Below are 23,983 nucleotides of genomic sequence, written 5' to 3' on the forward strand. Positions count from 1 at the left end.
TTTAGAAAGCCTTTGAGAGAGTACCGCACAGGACACTATTGGAGAACATTGAGGGATGTGGAAATACTGGGGAGGTAGCAAATTGAATTTAAAAAGTATTTTTAGATAGGAGGAAAAGTGGGTAGGATTTAATACTAGTTTGTCTGAGTAGTTTGAAGTGGGTTCTGTCTTAGGACTGCTTCTGTTCACTCTGTATACATCAATGATCTGAATATAGGATGCGAGATAGTCTAAATTTGCTGGGGATACTAAAATAGAAGGTATAGTAAATAATTCTGAGAATCAAAGGAAGCTGCAAGCGGATATTGATAAGATGGTGTAATGGACAAAAAAAGTGGTAGAATTTAATGGCAATAAGTTGTGGTCAACAACAACAATCACCACTTGTATTTATATAGCACCTTTTTGAAGTAGTGAAACGTCTCCAGACGCTTCACAGGAGTATAATGAGATAAAACAATTTGATACAGAGCTGCATAAGTAGAAATTAACGCAGGTGACCAAAAGCTTGGTCAAAGAAGCAGATCTTAAGGAGCGTCTTGAAGGAGAATAGAGAGGCGGTGCGGTTTAGGCAGGGAGTTCCAGAGCTAGGGGCCTAGGCAATTGAAGGCATGGCCCCCAATGGTTGAGCAGTTATAATCGGATGTTCAAGGGCAGAATATGGGGAGAGCAGACATCTCTGGGGGATGGGGGGGGTGGTTGTGGAGTTGGAGGAGATTAGAGATAGGGAGAGGTGAGGCTATTGGGGGGGGGGGGGGGGGGGGTGTTGTGGAGTTGGAGGAGATTAGAGATAGGGAGAGGTGAGGCTATGGGGGGATTTGAAAATAAGGATGAGAATTTTGAAATTGAGCCGTTGCTTAACCGGAAGGCAAGGTAGGTCAGTGAGCACAGGGGTGATGGGTGAGAGGGACTTGGTGCAAGTTAGGACATGGGCAGCCAAGTTTTGGATCACCTCTAGTTTGCCTAGGGTAGAATGTGGGAAGCCAGCCAAGAATGTGTTGGAACAGTCAAGTCTAGAGGTAACAAAGACATGGCTGAGGGCTTCAGCAGCAGATGAGCTGAGGAAAGGGCAGAGATGGACGATATTATGGAGGTGGAATTAGGCGCTCTTAATTATGCTGCAGATAGCTCATTTCAGGGTCAAATATGACACCAAGGTTGCGAACAGTCTAGTTCAGCCTCAGATAGAAGTTGGGGAGAGGGATGGAGTCAGTGGCTAGGGAACAGAGTTTGTGGTGTGGATCGAAAACAATGGCTTCCGTCTTCCCAGTATTCAATTGGAGAAAATTTCTGCTCCACTAGAACTGGATGTCGGACAAGCAGTCTGACAATTTAGAGACCGTGGAAGGGTTGAGAAAAGTGGTAGTAAGGTAGAGCTGGATGTCATTAGCGTACATGTGGATCTGACGCTGTGTTTTCGGATGATGTCACCAAGGGGCAACTTGTAGATGAGAAATGGGAGAGGACCAAGGATAGATCCTTGGGGGACACCAGAGGTAATGATGTGGGAAAAGAAGCTGTTGCAGGTGATTCCTTGGCTATGATTTAGATAGACAAGAATGGAATCAGGCGAGTGCAGTCCCACCCAGCTGGATAACGGTGGAGAGGTGTTGGAGAAGGATATAATTGTCAACTGTCAAAGGCTGCAGACAAGTCAAGAAGGACGAGGAGGGGTAATTTGCCATTTGTGACTTTGATGAGAGCCGTTTCGGAACTGTGACAGGCGCGGAATTCAGATTGGAGGGATTCAAACATGGAATTGCGGGAAAGAATGGCACGGATTTGGGAGAGTACAACACATTCAAGCACTTTAGACAGGAAAGGGAGGTTGGAGATGGGACGGTAGTTTGCAAGGACGGAGGGGTCACAGGTTGTTTTTTTTTGAGAGGGGTGATAACAGCAGATTTGAGGGAGAGGGGGACAATACCTGAGGAGAGAGAACTATTAACAATGTCAACTGACATGGGAGCCAGAAAAGGAAGTTGGGGGGGGGGGGGGGGTTGGGGGGTGGTCAGCAGTTTGGTGGGAATAGGGTCAAGGAGCAGGAAGTGGGTCTCATGGACAGGATGAGCTCGGAAAGGTCATGAGAGGTGATCGGAGAAAAGCTGGAGAAAGATGAGGTTAGGGCTAGGATAGGGGAGATCCTTGGGGGAAGTTTGGCCTAGTGAGCTGGGGGAAGTTTGGCCTAGTGAGCTAGGGGAAGGAAGGGAAGAGGCACAGGCAGCAAATGGATGGTCTCAATCTTAGACAAAGAAGTCCATGAGCTCCTCACACTTATTGTCTGAGGTGAGGGTGGAGACTGGGGAGAGGTGTTTACAAAGACAGTTTGCAGTGGAGAATAGAAGCCTGGGTTTATCTTTACATTCCAGAATGATTCTGGAATATTGAATGATTTTGGCAGACGAGAGCAGGACCCGATAGTACTTTATGTGATCCAGTCAGATCTGGTGGTGAATGGCTGAACCTGTTTGTCATATCTGTTCAAGTCTGTGTCCCTTGGACTTAAGGGAGCAAAGATCAGGGCTGTACCAGGGGAAACTGCCAGGGTGAGAGAGAGTAACTGTTTTAACAGGGACTAGGGCATCAAAGGGGGTGGTGAGGGTGGGCGGTAGAGAATGAAAATTTTAAATGAGGGGTGAGGGGTGGAATAGGATGAGATACTCAAAGGAGGAGAAAGTGTGGAGGAGCAGGGGGACAGACCAAGGTGTGATTTGCTGATGAGCGCCATATCGCCACCACGGCGGTCTGAGCGGGTCAAGTAGTGGAAGGTATAGCCAGGTGGGGAGGCTTCATTTAAGTGGTAAATTTTGGCCCCAAAAATAATTAAATATACTCTTGATGGGGTGGGGGGTTGAGAAATTTGTATTATGGGGAATCTATAAAATCAACAGTTGGAGTACGATGCAGTTTTGGGCTCCACACTGTAGGAAGGATGTTAAGCAATAGAGATTCATTCGGATCCTGCCTGGTATGAGGAAATACAAAGAATGACTTGGGGAATTAGATTACAACGTTATTTGTTAAGAGATTGTTTAAAATTATGAAGGAATGGGACTGGTTAGATAGAAACAGATTTTTTTCAGTGATCTAGAATGAGGGGACATAGGTTTAAGTTTAAAATGCAAGAGATTTAGGACAGGGAGCAGGAGAATTGTTTTTAAAGAGGGTTTTGAGGCTCTGGCATTCACTACTAGACACAGATTGAAGCAGAGCCCATGTCATTGTTTTTCTGAACAGCTTTGGTAGGTGATGAAGAAAAGTGGGGGAGGGTAAAGGGATATAACTCTATCACTATATCACTTGCTCTATCACTCTCACTCGCTCTCACTCGCTCTCACTCGCTCTCTGTCTCTCTCTCTCGCTCTGTCTCTCTCTGGCTCTCTCGCTCTGTCTCTGTCTCTCGCGCTCTCACTCTCGCTCTCGCGGCCTCTCTCTCGCGCTCCAACTCCACCTGTCTATCTGTCTCTTGGTTTAATGAGATATTGTCCAGCATAGATAAACTCCTGATCTTGAGGAACGTGGGGTCTGCTTATTGGAGAACCAGAAAGAATACCTAGTGCAGACCCTAAGTTTTTAATAGCTGAGTTAGCTTAATTAAGTTAGCAGTGGAAAACGTGCTACAATTGGCCTCAGCACACTGGGCCATGGTCCATGCTCCTGATCTGCACCTAATGGACATGGTGACATCCAGTCACAGTCCAACTGTACTCACTGTATAGGTTCACATGTGAAAAATGGTAATTTACATAAGGCACTGGAGGTACCAAGAGCATCTGGAACCACCCCTAGAGGAGTTAGCTTCAGGAGAAGAAAGAAAAGTTGATTTGAGAGGGGAGAAACATTTTGCAAGTGTCAGTCAGCCATTAAAAACAGTGTATGATATACCTCTGTAATTTAATCATCTGTAACTCCGTTACTTTGTAAAACCAGCATAGAAGTAGCAACTTCAGCCATAACTTCTCAATGAGAAAAATGTATAGATTTGAACCAACTGGAACTACCTGTATTATTACAGGATGCTCTTTTAGCAGCTTTTTATTCCCTTTATGGCCTTTTTCACATAACACTCATTAAAAATATCAGATGCATTGCAGATGTATTGCTAGAAGCAGTATCGTTTTTTTTTTAAGTATTAAAAATTTAAACATGTATTAATCATTCCAACATTGCCCAGTCTCGTTCTTCCTCCCTCAGGCTCTGTGAGCTCCAAAAACATTTTTCTATTGAACCCAAGGGGGCAATTCAATGTATGTTAAAATATTATTTCAATTCTCCTGATATCCCAAGGCTATCGTCCATTTTGGGATTTGTGTTGGCAGAGGGATTACGGTGTGTATTTTGAAAATTTCAGAATGCATCTACATTTCATGTGTACCTGTATATGGAGTGTTCTACCAGTTCAAGTTTGAGACATTTGTCTGAACAAATGAGGTTTGTTTGAGGCAAACTTGCAGATTCATCAAAACATTTTCACTCCATTTATTTCAACTTGAGACTAGAAACAATACTTCTGATGGAAACATATTAACAACAAATACAACCTACTGAGTAAGTTGTTTTAAAATAATTCTTAATCTAATAATAATCTTTGTTAAATGTGCCTAATTCTGTACCTCCTATTGGCAGGTGATGGTGCTACACATACCATGACTTTGTCATGTATGATAATTCTTCTGTTGCCGTCTCCTGATGATCAAATTGCAAATTCTTTTCTCTTTAATTCTGCTTGGATTTGGTTTATATTTTGAAATGAAAGCAAACTAGCAAATTTGTAAAACTACTCATCTAAAGTTAATGTTTATGTTATGGTAACTTTTACGAATAACTGAGTGTGATCTTTGTATTCAGTATGCAACATAGTTATTTCTTAAAAAGCATCTGTTCTGGATACGAGGATTGTATGCCTTTGTACTTTCCCCACTTGTATTTGACAAAGATTGTGGTAACAGGGCAAGACTAATATAGAATTTTTTCAGCTTCTCCTTTGTTCAGGTACTTTGAGTCTGTAAAATGAATTAAGACTGTGAATGCTAAATGTCTGGTCGCAAAGGGCACAGGTTCTGAGATCAGTGATGCTTAACCAAAAGACAATTGAGAGCAGACCCAAAATTTGTAATGTTGGCATCTTGATGCAAGTTAAAGTTAATATTGGCAAAAGATAGTATTCGAGTGGCAACAGTTTGCTGTTGTCCAAACAAGACAAAATATTCATGTAAAGCATTGTTATTATCTGCAAATCTTTAAAAGGTTCTAATATACAAAGATTAAAACATTTGTACTGTAATACTATACAGGTTGAACCTCCCTTATCCAGAACTCCCTTATCCGGAACCACCCCTGGTCCAGGACCATTCCCGGCCACTGGGTGGCGCATGCGCAGAATTCTGACATGAACAAATTGAAGTCCTTTCTTGCTACTGACTCCCATAATCGCTGAGCTGACCCCGTGATCCACTGCCCCCCCTCCCCACCACCACCACCACCACCATGATCTCTCTGCTGTACTCCCAGCCCCAAGTCAGGCAGCCCCAATATCCCCTTGCTCAGTACCTGTACCATCCAATTTAACGTGACCATCACTCCTCCTGGAAAAATCCCTGGTCCAGAGCAGGCCAGGTCCCGAGGGTTCTGGATAAGGGAGGTTCAACTTGTATTAGAAAATAGATTTTGGCATTCAGATTTGTGATACAAAATGTACCACATCTTTAGCAATTATTTAGGCTGGGATAATCATAAAATAGATGTTCCAATGCAATAGTGCTTTTTAACACGTCTAACAATTGGGTTGTTTTCTGGGAAAACAAAATCGTCCCATATCTGAACTGAACTGAAGAGTTGAAGCCAGAGATGCACAGATCAATCAATGGGATTTTTTTTTGTCTCTGATTTTGTTAGGCTTTATTTTCTCAAAATTGTTCTCAATTGGTTTCTTTCAGGCTATTTTGCATTGTACCATGATCAGGAAGCCATAAGTGTGTTTATCTTCCGTTCTGAGGTCAACAATCTAGCGCTTTTTTAAAAAAAAAATCATTCGAGATGTGGGCGTCACTGGCAGGGCCAGCATTTATTGCCCATCCCTAATTGCCCCTGAGAAGGTGGTGATGAGCCACTGCCTTGAACTACTGCTCCCACATTGCTGTTGGGAAGGGAGTTCCAGGATTTTGACCCAGTGACAATGAAGGAGCAGCGATATATTTCCAAGTAAGGATGGTCTATGACTTTGAGGGGGAAATTGGAGATGGTGGTGTTCCCATGTGCCTGCTGCCCTTGTCCTTCTAGGTGTTAGAGGTTGAGGGTTTGGGAGGTGCTGTCGAGGAAGCCTTGGCGATTTGCTGCAGTGCATCTTGTAGAGTGTACACACTGCAGCCATGGTGCACTGGTGGTGGAGGGACTGAATGTTTAAGGTTTAATGTGTCTAACAACAACTGGGTTGTTTTCTGGGGAAACAAAATCATCCTGTATCTGAACTGAAGAGTTGCTTTGTCCTAGATGGTGTCAAATTTCTTGAGTGTTGTTGGAGCTACACTCATTCAAGCAAATGAAGAGTATTCCATCATACTCCTGGATGGTCTTACTGATGTTTGGCATAAGACCCATGCTTTCATACGCTTCGGTAAATACGTCGACTATGTCCTGGAGTTCAGCCTCTGTGTGCACTGTACTGTAGCTCGATGACCGGGGTTGGAGTGGTCTTGGAGATGGCCTGGAGACAGCGAAGGTTGAACAGCTTCCCACTGGTTCAGTAGCTTAGTTCCACTCCAGCGGGGAGCTTGTCAACTGTGAGGTGGAACATGGCAGCGAGGAAGATTAAGAGGAGGGTTGGGGCAATGACGCAGCCCTGCTTGACTCCGGTCAGGATGTGGATTGGGTCTGTAATGGATCCATTGGTTAGGATCACGCCTGCATGTCGTCGTGGAGATGGCGGAGGATGGCGATGTACTTTTGGGGGCATCCGAATCGGAGGAGGACGCTCCATAGACCCTCGCGGTTGACAGTGTCAAAGGCCTTTGTAAGGTCGAAGAAGGCCATGTATAATGGCTGGCGCTGTTCCCTGCATTTTTCCTTCAGCTGTCGCGCTGCAAAAATCATGTCCGTTGTGCCCCGGAGGGGACGAAATCCGCACTGCGGCTCCGGGAGGAGCTCCTCGGCCACGGGAAGAAGACGGTTGAGGAGGACTCTAGCGATGACTTTCCCAGTTGCTGATAGCCAGGAGATTCCTCTGTGTGATATCTTCACAGAGCACACACACACAGCTCCTAACATGGAGGCTGCTTGGTCCGGAATATATCGGAAGCTGCCTGTCTGTTTATTATAACTCTGCAGCTGCAGTACACAATACGTCCACATCCACAGTATGGAGCTACAAGCATTACCAGCTTACAAACATTACACTTCTCCCTCCTTAATGAAAAAAGCCATCATAGCAAACCATATAATTTCATTTTTATACAGATTTTCAAATTTAAATTTACCACTTGTTTTCTGTTTCAAAGAGGATACCTTCGCTTTCAAACCGAACCTTCCAAAATTCACACTCTCCTTCTGGTTTAATTTCACTCTTCTCTCTTTTAGTCTCCCTTGATCATGATTCTCTTTTTGTCTAATTTGTGTCTCTTCTACAGACTGTGCCTAATTTGGCTTTAACAATGAGAATCTGGTTCGTGGCTGTCGTTTTGAGAAACAACTCCGCTGGCGTTCTACCAATAGTTGTATGAGGAGTATTTCGATATGTAATCAAAAAAATTAGCCAATTTGTGATCCAATGACAACTGTCGTTTTCTTGGATTTGGATCTAACATTTGTTTTATGCGGGCACGTTTGACAGTTGGTACAGTGCACTCTGCTGCACCATTTGAAGCAGGGTGGTATGGTGGAACCTTGGTATGTTTCTCACCATTTTTGCTTGTGAATTGTGCAAATTCTTCTGAATAAAATTGTGGTCCATTATCTGAAACAATTTCTTCAGGGAGGCCAAATGCAGAAAATAATTTTCGTAAAATGTCCAATGTTACTTGTTTTCCACATTGGAAAAACCTCAACCCACTTTGGCTATCAATTACAATGAACAATTGTTGTCCATCTAACTCAGCAAAATCAATATGTAGCCTTTGCCACACTCTGGGAGGCCATTTCCATGGCTGTAATGGTACTGTGGTGGTGGTTGCTTGCTTACTGATTGACATGTCGTACACTGACTCACGATGTACTCTATATCTTTATCAAGACCTGGCCACCATAAATAACTGCGTGCAAAACTCTTGGTCAAGCACATTCCCAGGTGCTGGTCATGGAGGTCTCCTAATAATTTGGAGCTGAATTTCTTTGGTATAACCACTCTTGCATCCCACATGATACAATTTTTATCTACTGATGATTCATTCCTACCAATGAAGAATGAATATGTATCTTTGTCTATTACCTGGTTTGGCCATTCAGTTTCAATATACTCATACACCTTTGCCATCACGAGGTCACGTTTGGTTGCTCTACCAATCTCTTCAGCTGTGACTGGTAGTTCATCAATGTATGAAAAATAAAAACTCCTTCCCTATCGGGTGTAACTTGTGATGGGGAAGGCAATCTAGACATTGCATCAGCATTACTGTGATCAGCTGATCGTCTGTATTCAATATCATATGTATATGCTGACAAAATCGAAGCCCATCTCTGCATTCGGGCTGCAGCTAATGTTGGAACTGGGGACTTTGGATGGAGGATTGCTGTTAGGGGCTTATGGTCTGTAACGATGGTAAACTTACGACCATAGAAGTATTTGTGAAACTTCTTGACCCCAAAAATTAATGCCAAAGCTTGCCTTTCAATTTGCGCATAATTTCTCTCACTGACAGTGTGTGAAGCAAAAGCAATTGGTCTCTCCTCCATTACTTAATACATGAGAGATTACTGCCCCAACTCCATACAGAGAGGCATCACATGCTAGTTTAATCTCCTTAGATATGTCATCGTGAACTAACATGGTGCTCTCTACCAATTTGTTTTTACACTCCTTCAATGCTGTTTCGCATTCTTTTGACCACTTCCACTGGACCTGTTTTTTTCAAAAGTTCATTCAGTGGATGTAATACTGTAGCCAACTTTGGTAGGAACTTCCCATAATTCAAAAGACCCAAGAATGAATGAAGTTCAGTGACATTCCTGGGAGTGGGTGCATTTCTGATTGCATCCAATTTTTCCTTGGTCGAATTTAAACCACCTTTGTCTACTCTGTACCCTAAGTACTCCTGAGTTTTTAAATAACTCACACTTATGAGCAGACACTCTTACTTTGTGCTTTTCTAGCCGTTTGAGGACTTCATTCAATATGTTATGAATTTGCCTATTTGGTGCTGAAATTAGTATGTCGTCCAAATAACATACTACCCCTTCAATACCTTGCAAAATCTGGTTCATCACCCCTTGGAATATGGCAGGGGCGGAAGACACTCCAAACGGTAGCCTATTAAATTGATATAGGTCTCGATGAGTGTTTATAGTCAGACATGACTTGGGCTCCTCATCTAGTTGAAGCTGTAAGTAGGCATTCGTAAGATCCAGTTTTGAGAAGATCTAACCATCTGTCAGTGTTGTGAACAAGTCTTCTACATTCGGCAATGTATTTGGGACATTACCCTCTAGAACCTGGTTTACGGTTACCTTATAATCACCACATAATCTTACTTTACCATCAGACTTGGGTACAACAACAATGGGTGTAGCCCAATTACATCGATCTACTTTACTAATAATGTTCTCAATCTCTAGTCTTTTGAGTTCTTGCTCAACTTTCTCTGAGTGCATGTGGTACGGAACGTGGCTTGTAGTAAACCGATCTAGCGTCCTTCTGTACCCTGACACATCCATTGATGAAAATCTCGCTTCCACAGAGAAGATCTTACTCCAATCCAGCTTCAGTGAGCTTAACCAATTTCTTCCTAGTTAAAGCAGTCTTGTCTCCTTTCACTATTATTAGAGGCAAGTTCTGAAATTGATCTTTATATTTCACCGGTGCGGTGATACGACCTACCACAGGAATTTTCTCTCCCGAGTAGCCTCACAGCTCTATCTTGGATTTCTCCAATTGAAAATCACGCAATTTGTCATGGTATAGTGACTCTGGTACTATACTCATGAAGGCACCCATGTCAATTTCCATTGGTATCTTGAATCCCGCAACATCTGTGGATTTTGATACTTTCCGAGTCGTTGTCCGTTAACCTCGTGCTCCTGATGACGTGTAATTCTAACATCTCCTCGTCCTGTTGTTCTTCCAAGCCATGTAGTCTCTTTGGATTACTACTCATAGCTTTGAAAGCTGGACTCAGCATTAAAAACTGGTTTACCCTTCAGTCGTCATGCCTTCGCAAGATGCCCAGTCTTTCTGCAGAAGAAACACTCTGCCTTCACATATGGACAACTTTGAGCAATGTGTTGTCCCAGGTACCTATAGCACAACTTCGACGTTCTGTTAGAATTTCCAGTTTGAGACTTTTGGCCCTGGCCATCTTTTTTACTTTGAACCTGCAGGTGATTTACCTCGGTTGACTGACGACCATAATCATTATTTAATTCTCGGAAATATTGTTCGGCCATGCTCAACGACCTCGCTGTCTGACAAACAATCTCAAAAGTCAAGTCATCCGCCGTCAATAACTTCCTTCTGATCGCATCATTTTTCACCCCACAAACAAAACTATCCCGTAATGCTTGGTTTTGAAAGTTTCCAAAATTACAGTGCATCGATAGCTTTTTTAATGCTATGATACTTTCATCGATCTTTTGATTCCGTATCCCGGAACGAGAGCTTTCAGTAATTTCTAACGGTTTGGGATTATAGTGCTGCTCCAGCTTCGTTAAAATCTCTAAGCGTCGTGTCCTTTGGCTCGTCAGGCACAAGCAGATTTACAAGGGTTTCATATAATGCCGGACCTGCCTCCGATAAGATCGCTCTCTTACGTTCCAACACAGCCCGGTTCTGGACTGCATTGTCTGGAACTTCGATTATGTTGTTTGCAATGAAATACATTTCTAGCTGATCCACATACGCTTTAAAACATTCCTGGTCGTGTCTATATTCACTCAAATATCCAATTATACCTATCATGTTTAATCTCTAGCTGTTCTCACCGTGTGCTGTAGTTTTACCTCGGATTTTGTAGCTTTTTTTTTCAATGACACAAACTTCCAAAGTTTTCTGTCGGCTGGCTGAATCCTTCACCAACAAAAATTAAGCTTTAAACATCCGAAAAATCTCCATGCTCCGTTGCCAACTGTGATATCTTCACAGAGCACACACACACGGCTCCTAACATGGAGGCTGCTTGGTCCGGAAGCTGCCTGTCTGTTTATTATAACTCTGCAGCTGCAGTACACAATACGTCCGCATCCACAGTATGGAGCTACAAGCATTACCAACTTACAAACATTACACTCTGTAGTTGCCGCAGTTGGACTTGTCCCCTTTTTTAAAGATGGTCACGATCACTGCATCTCCAAGATCTCCCGGCATGCGCTCCTCCCTCCCGATGAGAGAGATGAGGTTGTGTATTTGCGCCAGGAGTACCTCTCCACCATACTTCAGTGCCTCAGCTGGGTTTCCATCCGCTCCCATAGCCTAATTGTTTTTTAGCTGATTTATGGCTTTTTCTACCTTGTGCAGTGTTGGGGTCTCAGAAGTGGTGGCGGGTAGCATGCTGTGGACGGAGTCGAGAACTTTCGAGTCAAAGGCAGAGTTTCGATTGAGGAGATCTTCGAAGTGCTCCTTCCAGCGGGCCCTGACTGCCTCGGTGTCCTTGACGAGTGTTTCCCCATTCTTGGAAAGCAACGTGGTGGGGCCTTGTGTGCTTGGTCCTTATGTGGCCTTGACTGCGATGAAGAATCCTCGCACATCATGGCTGTCGGCCAGCTGCTGTATCTCCTGTGCTTTCTCCATCCACCACCTGTTCTTTAGGTCCCGGGTTTTTTGTTGGACGTTAGCCGTCTGTAATGCTGCTTTGCTGCTCCCGAGTTGGGTTGCTGTTTAAGGCTTGCAATCTATTAGCTCTTGAAACTGCCCCCCACACATCAAGATCCACGGCACGGCCCTGGACAACGTGGACCACTTCCCTTATCTCGGGAGCCTCTCATCTACAAGAGCAGGCATCGATGACGAGATCCAACACCGCCTCCATTGTGCCAGTGCAGCCTTCGGCCACCTGAGGAAGAGTGTTTGAAGATCAGGCCCTCAAAACTGTCAACAAGCTCATGGTCTATAGGGCCATAGTAATACCCACCCTCCTGTATGGCTCAGAGACATGGACCATGTACAGTAGACACCTCAAGTCGCTGGAGGAATACCACCAGCGATGTCTCCGCAAGATCCTACAAATCCCCTGGGAAGACAGATGCACCAACATTAGTGTCCTCACCGAGGCCAACATCCCCAGCATTGAAGCACTGACCACACTTGATCAGCTCCGTTGGGCAGGCCACATAGTTCGCATGCTGGACACGAGACTCCCAAAGCAAGCGTTCTACTCTGAACTCGTCCACGGCAAATGAGCCCAAGGTGGGCAGAGGAAATGTTACAAGGACATCCTCAAAGCCTCCCTGATAAAGTGTGACATCCCCACTGACACCTGGGAGTCCCTGGCCAAAGACCGCCCTAAGTGGAGGAAGTGCATCCGGGAGGGCACTGAACTCCTCGAGAAAAGTCGCCAAGAGCCATGCAGAATTCAAGCGCAGGCAGTGGAAGGAGCGTGCGGCAAACCAGGCTTCCTGCCCACCTTTCCCCTCAACCACTGTCTGTCCCACCTGCGGCAGAGACACTGGTTCTCGTATTGGACTGTACAACCACCTAAGAATTCATTTTAAGAGTGGAAGCAAGTCTTCCTCGATTCTGAGGGGCTGCCTATGATGATGATGATGTAGATGGCGGAAAGGCTTTGGGGAGTCGGGAGGTGAGTCACTCGTCAGAATAATCAGCCTTTGACCTGGTCTTGTAGCTGTTTGGACCCGGTATGTGGCTGATCCAGTTAAGTAACTTGCTAAGGCACTGATCTTTTTACTGATGAGGTACATGTGAAATATCACAGTTAACTAGAAGAATTTAAATCACACCACTTTTTTTTAAAAAAAAAGGAAGTGCTAACAACTGCAATTAAAATTGGCATTGCTTGTGTTCCCTTAAAATTATGCCACTAACTGGACTAAATTATACAGTTCCAAATTATTTTAAGAGACTCTTGTACAAATAAATGTTCTTCTTTCCATTACATTTTAAATGCAGCTCTTTAGAATTGTAAGTAAAGTTCTAGTGAACAAATCTAACTCTTAAATATATAATCCTTGAACTACATTTTTAGCATTTGATGGTTAAAAAAATAGCTTCCTCGATGAGACAGGATAAAGACCATATATCAATAATTACAAGGCAGCCCCCTAATCAAATGATGCCACAAATCGCAAGAACAAAACTTTAATTTTATAACTCTCAAATTAGATTGATACTGCCTTGTAATATCAGCAGGGTACTTTTATAAAAAAAAAATCTAATCTGGTTAATTTTATTTACGTTTTAAGGATTGTGACTGCACAATTAAACATGGTTATATGATGGGCACATTGGTATTAACTGTTTTGTGATTACTGCAGATTTACATTTTTGTTTACATAATACTAGTCATCACTCAAGCCCTTGCAAGTGTTGCCTTTAATTCAGATTACATTTCCTTGTTTTCCTCCCAGCCAATATTTACCTTGCTTTATTTCATTTTGGCAGAAGCTGACTTGTCTGCAGGTTTTATTTTTAAACATTAAGTCCATCACTGCTTTGTCATCACTTACAGTTTGTCCTGTAGTGCTACTTTTAAAAAGTGATTTATATTTGATGTTTTATAAAATATATGCACATCATTGAGCAGTAGTTGGACCACCAAGATTTAAACTAATCTCCAAAATGAGTAATTTTTGGAAGCAATTCCACAAAAGATGCTCTCTGATTATGCTGGGAATGATGAAATTCTACTGAATTGATAGTGGATGTGAACAGAATGTAGACTATATACCTATTTTATAAACACAAACTGAGTTTAATGGATATATTTTCCTTTTCAATGGCTTCATTTCACTTGGCTGAAATTGGCAAAACTAGTACAAACAAGAGGTTAAATGTGGGTCCATATACCACAGTAGCATGGCATTTACCTACTGGACTATCAGACAAATGCTTAGATATTGAAACACATGTGTAAATCTTGCTGATGTTTCAGTTTGATGATCCAATAAAACAGGGAAGGTGGCTCAACCGTGGCTAACGAGGGAAATTAGGGATAGTGTTAAATCCAAGGAAGAGGCATATAAATCGGCCAGAAAAAGCAGCAAACCTGAGGACTAGGAGAAATTTAGAATTCAGCAGAGGTGGTCAAAGGGTTTAATTAGGAGGGGGAAAATAGAGTATGAGAATAAACTTGCAGGGAACATAAAAACTGACTACAAAAGCTTCTATAGATACGTGAAGAGAAAAAGAATAGTGAAGACAAATGTAGGTCCCTTGCAGTCAGAATCGGGTAAATTTGTAATGGGGAACAAAGAAATGGCAGACCAATTGAACAAATACTTTGGTTCTGTCTTCACTAAGGAAGACACAAATAACCATTTGGAAATACTAGGGGACCGAGGGTCTAGCGAGAAGGAGGAACGGAAGGAAATCCTTATTAGTCGGGAAATTGATGGGATTGAAGGCCGATAAATCCCCAGGGCCTGATAGTCTGCACCCCAGAGTACTTAAGGAAGTGGCCCTAGAAATAGTGGATGCATTGGTGGTCATTTTCCAACATTCTATCGACTCTGGATCAGTTCCTATGGATTGGAGGGTAGCTAATGTAACAGCACTTTTTTTTTTTAAAAAGGAGGTAGAGAAAAATCAGGGAATTATAGACTGGTTAGCTTGACACCGGTAGTGGGGAAAATGTTGGAATCAATTATTAAAGCTGTAATAACAGCGCATTTGGAAAGTAGTGACAGGATCAGTCCAAGTCAGCATGGATTTATGAAAGGGAAATCATGCTTGATAAATCTTTGAATTTTTTGAGGATGTAGCTAGTAGAGTGGATAAGGGAGAACCAGTGGATGTGGTGTATTTGGACTTTCAAAAGGCTTTTGACAGGGTCCCATACAAGAGGTTAGTGTGCAAAATTAAAGCACATGGTACTGGGGGTAATGTATTGACGTGGATAGAGAACTGGTTGGCAGACAGGAAGCAAACGTAGGAATAAACGGGTCCTTTTCAGAATGCCAGGCAGTGACTAGTGGGGCACCGCAAGGTTCAGTGCTAGAACCCCAGCTATTTACAATATACATCAATGATTTAGACGAAGGAATTGAATGTAATATCTCCAAGTTTGCAGATGAGACTAAACTGGATGGCAGTGTGAGCTGTGAGGAGGATGCTAAGAGGCTGCAGGGTGACTTGGACAGGTTAGATGAGTGGGCAAATGCATGGCAGATGCAGTATAATGTGAATAAATGTGAGGTTCTCCACTGGTGGCAAAAACAGGAAGGCAGAATATTATCTGAATGGTGACGGATTAGTAAAAGGAGAGGTGCAACGAGATCTCGGTGTCATGGTACATCAGTCATTGAAAGTTGGCATGTAGGTACAGCAGGTGGTGAAGAAGGCAAATGGCATGTTGGCCTTCATAGCGAGAGGATTTGAGTATAGGAGCAGGGAGGCCTTACTGCAGTTGTATAGGGCCTTGGTGAGGTCACACCTTGAATATTGTGTGTAGTTTTGGTCGTCTAATCTGAGGAAGGACATTCTTGCTATTGAGGGAGTGCAGCGAACGTTCACCAGACTGATCCCCGCGATGGCAGGACTGATATATAAAGAAAGATTGGATTGACTAGGCTTCTATTCACTGGAATTTAAAAGAATGAGAGGGTATCTCCTAGAAACACAAAATTCTAACGGGATTGGACCGGTTAGATGCAGGAAGAATGTTCCCAATATTGGGGAAGTCCAGAACCAGGGGTCACAGTCTAAGGATAAGGGTTAAGCCATTTAGAACAGATGAGGAGAAACTTCTTCACTCAGAATTGTGAACCTGTGGAATTCTCTACCACAGAAAGTTGTTGAAGCCAGTTCGTTAGATATATTCAAAAGGGAGTTAGATGTGACCCTTACGGCGAAAGGGATCAAGTGGTATGGAGAGAAAGCAGGAAAGGGGTACTGAAGTTGCATGATCAGCCATGATCATATTGAATGGTGGTGCAGGCTCGAAGGGCCGAATGGCCTGCTTCTGCACCTATTTGCTATGTTTGTATAAGAAAGTAAAATACTAGAAATACTTAGCACAAGAGAATAACTAGGTTATGGGGCAGCCAATTACTGTCCCATCATTCTACTCTTAATCAGCAGCAAAGTGATGAAAGTCATTGACAGTGCTATCAAATGACACTTGCTCACCAGTAACCTGCTCACCAATGCTCAGTTTGGGTTCCGCCAGGACCACTTGTTTCCAGACTCATTACAGTCTTGGTCCAAACATGGACAAAAGAACTGAATTCCAGAGGTGACTTGAGAGTGACAAGGCAGCTTTTGACTGAGCGTGCCATCAAGGAGCACTAGTAAAATTGAAGTCAGTGGGAAACAGGGAAAATTCCACTGGCTGGAGTCATACCTAGCACAAAGGAAGATGGTGGTGGTTGTTGGATGCCAATCATCTCAACCCTAGGACATCGTTGCAGGATTTCCTCAGGGCATTATCCTAGGTCTAACTATCTTCAGCTGCTTCATCAATGACCTTCCATCCATCTTAAGGTCAGAAGTGGGGATGATCACTGTGCTGTGTTCGGTTCCGTTTGCTGCATCTCAGATAATGAAGCAGTCCATGCATGCATGCAGTAAGACCTGGACATCATTCAGACATGCGCTGATAGGTGGCAAGTGACATTTGCACCACACAAGTGCCAGACTCTGAAATCTCCAACCAGAGAGAGTCTAACCACAACCCCATGACATTCAACGACATTGCAATGCTGAATTCACCACCATCAACATCCTGGGGGTCACCATTGACCAGAAACTCAATTGGACCTACCACAGAAATACTATGGCAACAACAGCAGGTCAAAGGCTGGATATTCTGCGGTAAGTGACTCCCCTCCTGACACCCCAAAGCCTTTCCACCATCTACAAGGCACAAGTCAGGAGTGTGCTGGAATACTCTCCACTTGCCTGGATGAGTGCAGCTCCAACCACACTCAATAAGCTTGACACCATCAGGACAAAGCAACCCGCTTGATTAGCACAGCATCCACCACCTTATACAATCACTCCCTCCTCTACCAGCATACCGTGGCTGCAGTGTGTACAATCCACAAGATGCAACAACTCGCCAAGGCTTCCGACAGCACCTCCCAAATCCACAACCTCTACCATTTAGAAGGACAAGGGCAGCAGGCACATGGGAACCCCACCATCTGCAAGTTCCCCTCCAAGTCACACACCATCCTTACTTGGAAATATATTGTTCTTTCATAGTCGCTGAGTCAAAATTCTGGAACTCTCTCCCGAACAGCACTGTGGGAGTACCACTGTGTGCACTGCGGCGGTTCAAGAAGACTGCTCACTATCACCACCTCGAGGGTAATTTGAGATGGGCAATAAATGTTGGCCTTGCCAGCGACACCCACATCCAGTGAATGAATAAAAATAAAAGCTATGTTTGTGAGGGTTTGAGTATGCACCATTCATTAGAACTATCAATTAATATTACTCATAACTCAGTCTTTTTTTTGTTGTCCTAAAGTTCTCCGATTGGTTGTGATCTGTTTTCAAGCAGAGTTGGTGGTGAACAAAAACTAATTAAAATGCTTGGAACAGAAGAAGTCTTTGCTTTAGTGCTGTAAAATGTGAAACTGTGAGCTAATGCCAAATGGGTATGATTTAGAAGGTACAATGATAAATTTTTCAGCCCGATTCAATAACCCAACACGTTCTGTTAGGAAACTTATTCAAAATTGAAGTGTTTCAAGTTGTCCTGTAAGTGAATGTGGGTCATTCCTCTTTGGCCTTGCGCCTTTTCTTTCCTTGACGTGCCATAGGACCGTTTTTCTACAAATAAGGCACAATATAAATGTGTGTTTTTGTTATTGAAAATGCTTTTAATGGGTTTTCAAGAATATACATTTGCTTTTTATAAAGTGTTTTACAAATTTTTCATTTGTTTTTACAAGCCATTCTATGATTGAGGATCTATTCACGTAGCTATTCATATAAAAAAAGAAAGAACTTGCATTTACATAGTGTCTTTCATGACCTCAGGATGTACCAAGGCACTTTACAGCTAATTCAGTACTTCTGAATTATAGTTGTAATGTAGGAAGTGCAACAGCCAATTTGCATATAGCAAGGTCCCACAAACCGTAATGTGATGATAACTGGGTTATTGACGTTGGATGAGGGATAAAGGTTTAGACACCGGCGAAAAAAAACTCCTGCTCTTCAAAATAATACCATGGGATCTTTTACATCCACCTAAGGGGGCAGACAGAACCTTGGTTTAACATCTCATTTGAAAGATGACACCTCTGACTGCAGCATTCCCTCAGCACTACACTATAGTTTTAGCCAAGATTATGTACTCAAGATTGAGTGGAACTTGAGACACAATCTCTAACTCAGAGGCAAGAGTGGTACTACTGAGCTCAGGCTGACATTTTATGTGTACTTAGATGTACATTTACATGCAGTTTATGCAAATGTAATTGTCATGCATAGCCTATGAAGTCATTATATGGTGTCAGTGTAGGGATATATTGCTGTGTTAGTGCATGTTGAGGGAGTGTAGACAGCTTGTTTGGCTGAGTTCTGGGGCTAGTTAGGATAGGGAATAGTTGAGAGGGATCTCTGTACTGGCGGTCATGTTGGTTGGAGTTGGTGCCTTTGTGGCCAGTGAGTGGGTTACTGCATGAAGGAAGTAGTTTGCATTGAGTAGGTCTCCCAAGAATGGGCTCCAAACTGGCTGATATTTTCCCAATTTTAGATAGAGGCCAAACATTCCTCCTGCTGACTGGCAGATACCCCACATGTGTTTCAGCCACACGATTGTTGTATGTGACACTACTTTGCCTTGAAGGGAGGGGGATGAATTTTTTAGCAGCTCCTCCTAGCCTAGTCACTGCAGGGGGGGACCCTTTCTCTCCAATGGGCAGGCCCAGCAAGCATTGAGCTGGAACCTCTGGCATCGTACGACTGCTCATGTTCCTGGAAATCTTAGACTGCTGTCCAGAATGGCTGAATATGGGCACATGGCTAGAATATAAGAAATAGAAACAGGAGTAGGCCACACAGCCCTTCGAGCCTGCTCTGCCATTCAATAAGATCATGGCTGATCTCATGGACTCCGCTCCACCTCCCTGCCTGTTCCCCATAACTCCTTATTGTTTAAGAAACTGTCTATTTCTGTCTTAAATTTATTCAATGTCCCAGCTTCCACAGCGCTCTGAGGCAGCGAATTCCACAGATTTACAACCTTCAGAGAAGAAATTTCTCCTCATCTCAGTTTTAAATGGCTGGCCCCTTATTCTAAGATTATCCCCTTTAGTTCTAGTCTCCCCTATCAGTAGAAACATCCTCTCTGCATCCACCTTGTCAAGCCCCCTCATAATCTTATGTTTTGATAAGATCACCTCTCATTCTTCTGAATTCCAATGAGTAGAAGCCCAACCTACTCAACCTTTCCTCATAAGTCCACCCCCTCATCTCCAGAATCAACCTAGTGAACCTTCTCTAAAACTGCCTCCAAAACAAGTATATCCTTTTGTAAATATGGAAACCAAAACTGCACGCAGTATTCCAGGTGTGGCCTCACCAATACCCTGTATAGCTGTAGCAAGACTTCCCTGCTTTTATACTCCATCCCCTTTGCAATAAAGGCCAAGATTCCATGTAAGAGAGGGTGTCAGTCTGGCCACAGCCCCTCCAGCAGATATCTGGTATGGAGCATAAGGTGTGAAATATGTGATATTATTTTTGAAACGGCCTTCCTGAATTTTTCTACAGATGCTGGCATTTAGGATCCATACCCTTTGCCTTACAGTTGTCCTAGATCATGTTCCCAGGCTTCCTTAAGGCTTTTTCTCCTGTCCTTGGTCATGGTGGAGGTAAGAATGGCATACAAAGTAGAGGTGTGTCCACAAGAGGCTGTTAGGAAGCTGGATCATGCTGAAGTCTGCAAAGTATTGCAAGTTTCCAGAGTTGGTGCTTCATTGTGAGATGGCCATGTTACCTGAGATTGCATTCGTCAGATAGCTACTGGAATGGCATAACCTGGCCCTTTTGTAACTGGCCTAATCTAGTGATCACCACTTCATGTGATGCTCTACATCCAGCTGAGGCTTGTTCTCATGGTAATTCCCAATTGCACCATTTTGGGGAGGGCTGATAAACCGAATGGGATCTTTAGGGAGGCACAAGCATGGCTTGAGGCTGAGAGTTGTAATACTGGAGTGGTTCAGGCTGTCAGATGACATCTTCTCAAGGTGTGTAAATGATGAGCTGTATAAGAAGTTTGAGTGGGAGGGAGGTCCTGGCTCCCAGTGCCAGCCACAGTGTCTGCTGGGTGGTTAGAGACCAGGCCATGATCACTTGAATCTGAGCTGCCCAGTAGCAGGAATTCAGAAGCAGGAATCTTCCCACTTGATTTGGGAGCAATGTGTATTTGAGGTGTATTCAGTCTTTTGCCTGCCCAGAGAAACTGGTGAGCTGCTGTCCGAGTCAGGGAAATGTCATGCTGGCACCTTAATGAGTTGCATCTGAAATAAGTAGAGGACGTAAGGGAGAATGTTCATCTTTATTATGTTCACTCTACCCAAGTATGATATGGGCCTGTTGTTACTTCTGGTTAGGTTGGCACATATGCTGGTAAGAAGGAAGCAAGATTCCTTTTTGTATAACGTGACCAGCTTTGTCCTATTGAGGAATAGGGGCAGGCTGACATCAGAGAAATTGTAATGCACCCCATGTTCCCCAGGCTATACAAAAATAGTCACTTGATCCAATAAGGCTTCTAGACATGGTAACCTTTGTGCAACCCTTCCCATGGCCATTACTAACTGATTCTGAAATGTGTAATACTAAAGTCTGCACTAATGGGCACAAATATATGGTCAGGCTCAATATCAAAGCAAGTTCCTGCAAATACAGGGTGAACAAAATATACAACTGCACCAATTGAGACTCTAGGAAGGGAGGCTCAGACAACTAAATCATTGCAAAATTCTGGGAAAAATTAAGTCTATCAACCTACTCTTAATCAGGAAGTACAAGAGACAAGCACATCCATTGCTTAAAGGAGTGCATGCTACTGAAATTAACCATAATCCCCAAGCATTCTGAAGGGAGTTATTTGTGCACTCTGTCATCCCATGTTTTTTTATATATAGTACATATGGAACTGCTGATTAGAAATCTTAGAGCATATGTTTTGTGTAGAGCTCCCTCTGCAGTGGTATGAATTTCCAAATCAGTAATTAAATGAATGGGGATGTTGGGCTAGAGGAAACATAGAAACATAGAAAATAGATGCAGGACTAGGCCATTCAATGAGTTCATGGCTGAACATGCAACCTCAGTACCCATTCCTGCTTTCTCGCCATACCCCTTTATCCCCCTAGTAGTAAGGACTACATCTAACTCCTTTTTGAATATATTTAGTGAATTTCTTTTGGTGAAACTTTTATGTGACCTTTTATACTCCATCCCCATTCACCTTCCTATTTCTTATGAATGGTAGGAAGTCAATAAATTCCCGTGGTCTTTTGTCACCCTCCAATTTTTCCTTTTTTTTTTCCCTTGTGGGAAAGCACCTTGCCTCTGATCTGTACCTTCCCACAACAGCAAAATGAGGAATTCTGGACGACAACCCAGCATACGCTATATGAACTCCAACTTGTTCCTAGTAGTACGTACCCTTTTGTTTGAACAATAACTACACAATGCAGAAAGGAATAGAAGGTTATTTTTGCCAGCTTGCCAGTGACGCCCACATCCCGGAAAGAATAATTAAAAAAACATTGGCTTAAAACGGGCGCAAGCAGCAGAAGCAGTTCTTTACCAGCACACTGGGGGACCAGAAGACAAGGCAGGAACACAGCTTGGCTCTCTTATTTCCCGTCTCAAATTACTTTGCTCTATGTCTTACCGGTATTTTTTTTAAATCATATTTGGACAGAATTATGAATATTCAAGAGGCATCTGTGCCCAGAGGACAGCAGGGCATGGCACCAAGCCAGAGGAGGAAAACAATTCACAACCTAACTCCTTCAGAGCCTTCCTGGAGGGCACTGAAGAGCGAATGAACAAACGCCTGGAAGCTGTCCCTGCTCACATTGGCTTGAATTTTCAAGATGAATAGTGTATTTGGACTTTATGTTGGGAGAAAGCATATTGAAATTTAAAGTTTATCATATTTCAAAAGGCTGGAGGCAGATGCTCCATTTTCAGTATTTACATGTGCCATCACAGCAGCATTCCCAATATAATTGCTAGAAGGCTCCAATCATCTTTTCAAGATAGAACTAGTTTTTGAGGTAAGACCGTGCACTAAAATTCTTACCTAAGGAGCCTAATGTTATGTGGCTTAGGCTCTCATGTTTTTTTTTAAATCTTTCCGTGGAGAATTTTTGTTCTCAAAGAAGTGCAACTCAATGTTATACAGTAGTTGAAACCATTGCAACAGTTTTGTAGAACAAAAATTGTTACTTATGAAGCTCCATATCAGAAGTGTTCCAGGACTAAAGTTCTGACCATCAGTTTGAGGCACTGATCCCATGAGCTTGTAACTTAAGTGAATTTTATTCTCACATTTGTTAACTGCACAAAGCGACAAACCTTTTAAAGCTGTATCTGGGAAAAATTATGAAACCAGCTGTCAGCTGAAACTGTGGTCAGGTTTCCAATTAAAGGATTAAAAAGGGAAGTGAGTTCTTCCTCTTTAACTGGAAACTTAAAACCACAACATCAGCTGACCATTATTGCTCTCATACTCACACTTAAAGTACTGTTTCCAAATTTATTTTTTTAATGGACTTGGTTTAGTAGGAAAATGGAAACGGTGCTGCACTTCAGTTGTTTGTCTTTTTTTTGTCTTGTATATTCCTGCTATGTATTGGATTAACAATCATGTTTATCAAATTAAATACTGATAATTGTATCACAGCTATTGCTCAATCCACTTAGTTTGTGTTTTAATTGTGGTTTGATCAGAAGTGCTCAGGGCTGTGCTTTTTTTTTTTATCCTCTAGCTAATATTGATATGGCCCTTGCCATTTTTGTTTGGTGTAGGAGGTTTTCTGGCAATTCAGGTTTTTGTTCCACCTGTGGCTATTCACCTTTGAGAACTGTGTCTGGAAGTCAATTTGTATGTGCCATATAAGTAACCATTTGGTTCATTTGAAATGTCAATTAATTGCAGAGCAGACATGCATCTTTCATAAAGGAATAACAACTCAATAGCCCTACACAGCAAATATGCTAAGTTTAAAAAAAAAAATATCCCTCATGCACAACACTATTGTCACCAAGTTGCTATTTGATTCTGCAAAAGTGTATACATTTCAACCAGCTTTGTGTCCAATATTCACTTTCAACAATTTCCAAGTTTAGCAGGTTATGCTGCATTATACTGTTTTGGTAGCAGTAACTAGCACAAGAACACAATAGTATTGTTCTCTCTGTTCTATACCTCTTCCCCCCCCCCCCACCCCCAACATACAGAATTTAGGTAGTGGCTTGACATTTAAGCTGCACTTATTATAGCATTGCTGCTCTGGCTTTAACCTTTCTGTGTTCAACAGGCTTTAGGGTCTTTATAGCTTGTAACCTCCTGATTTCAGTTTAATTAAATCTACATGTGAAAAGTTCCTGAAATACACATTTGTAGATGCTTTATATCTTTACAGTAATGAACAATACTCCCAAACCTACACTTTCCTTTCATGTTTA

The 23,983-nt window shown here is 42.7% G+C and overlaps 1 protein-coding gene across 5 annotated transcripts in view; it reads left to right on the forward strand.

Moving 5' to 3' along the window:
• LOC139265690 (E3 ubiquitin-protein ligase MARCHF3) overlaps positions 1 to 23,983 on the forward strand; it is a 141,781-nt gene that overhangs the window by 49,034 nt on the left and 68,764 nt on the right. The window contains exon 1 of one of the 5 annotated variants that reach the window (XM_070882966.1): positions 22,139 to 22,569. The exons of the other annotated variants lie outside the window; for them this stretch is intronic. The gene's annotated coding sequence lies outside the window, so the exon portion shown is untranslated. Of the gene's footprint in view, positions 1 to 22,138; positions 22,570 to 23,983 lie in introns of those variants that run through there. 5 annotated transcript variants of the gene reach the window in all.

Source organism: Pristiophorus japonicus, chromosome 1 (assembly GCF_044704955.1).
Source record: "Pristiophorus japonicus isolate sPriJap1 chromosome 1, sPriJap1.hap1, whole genome shotgun sequence".
In the NCBI taxonomy this organism is placed as follows: Eukaryota; Metazoa; Chordata; class Chondrichthyes; family Pristiophoridae; genus Pristiophorus; species Pristiophorus japonicus.